The sequence below is a fragment of the Antechinus flavipes genome, chromosome 3, assembly GCF_016432865.1.
Source record: "Antechinus flavipes isolate AdamAnt ecotype Samford, QLD, Australia chromosome 3, AdamAnt_v2, whole genome shotgun sequence".
NCBI lineage: Eukaryota > Metazoa > Chordata > Mammalia > Dasyuromorphia > Dasyuridae > Antechinus > Antechinus flavipes.
Genome location: NC_067400.1, coordinates 324,393,128 through 324,394,159, shown reverse-complemented (window position 1 = coordinate 324,394,159; position 1,032 = coordinate 324,393,128). Strand labels below are relative to the sequence as shown.

General features: G+C 43.6%; 1 pseudogene; it reads left to right on the top strand.

Annotated features, from left to right (window-relative positions):
• On the top strand, positions 1-1,032 carry LOC127557947 (AN1-type zinc finger protein 6-like; annotated as a pseudogene).

Sequence of the window (1,032 nt, the reverse complement as noted above, 5' to 3'; positions counted from 1 at the left end):
GGCTGCGGCTGATCAGGCGGATATGAGCTCGGAATGCTCTGTCCCAGGTCTGTCGCAAATAGTCCTCGGTGGCTTCTGTATTCGTTGGGCGAGGAGTGAGAAGGAGCTGATTTTCAGTATCAGCCTCAGACCCTGTGTGACCCTGGGCAAATTAGTGCCATTCACCCACTGCGGTGGCGGTGGCTCGGAGGCTGTGTCCCGAGGCGCGGGGAGCCACCTCCAGGTGCACGGAAGAAGAACATGGCCCAAAAAACATAGCCAAGTGCCGGTGCTTTGTTCCACTGACTGTGGATTTTATGAAGACCTCGGACAAATGGCATATATTCGGTATGATCTAAAGAACATCTTCAAAGACAGAATAATAGTAATGATAAGTAATATAGTAATAATAATAAATAATATAACAAGTAATAGTAATAATAGCCTACCTGCAACTTTTGTCAGTGGTCTGTCAGAATCTAAGGTTGATTTGATTCTACGTCTTCTCCATCTATGCAGCCATGCCCTATCTCCAATCAACCACTTTTTTTTAAAAAATGTTTTTTTTTTTTTTAAAATAACTTTTTATTGACAGAACCCATGCCAGGGTAATTTTTTACAACATTATCCTTTGCACTCACTTCTGTTCCGATTTTCCCCCTGTCTCCCTCCCTCCACCCCCTACCCCAGATGGCAAGCAGTCCTATACATAAATCAACCACTTTTTAACGACTCTGTAGCACCTACCCTAGTGGAAAGTACGTCTGTGGATGAAGCAGTCCCTGAGACAGACTATTTGCAAGTTTCAGTATCAGACAGTGATAGCAGCCCTCTGAAGAGCAAAACAAGTCACTCGACAAACCAACCAAACAAACAAACAAAAATCACTGTTTAAGGTGCAGGAAGAAAGTGGGACTGCCGGTGTAAAAATGTGGTGTGCACAGGTATTCAGGTGTACACAATTGCTCTTACAATTACAAAGTTGATACTACTGAGAAAACCAGGAAAAGAAAATCTGGTAGTTGTGTTGGGGGAAAGATCCAGAAGATCTGA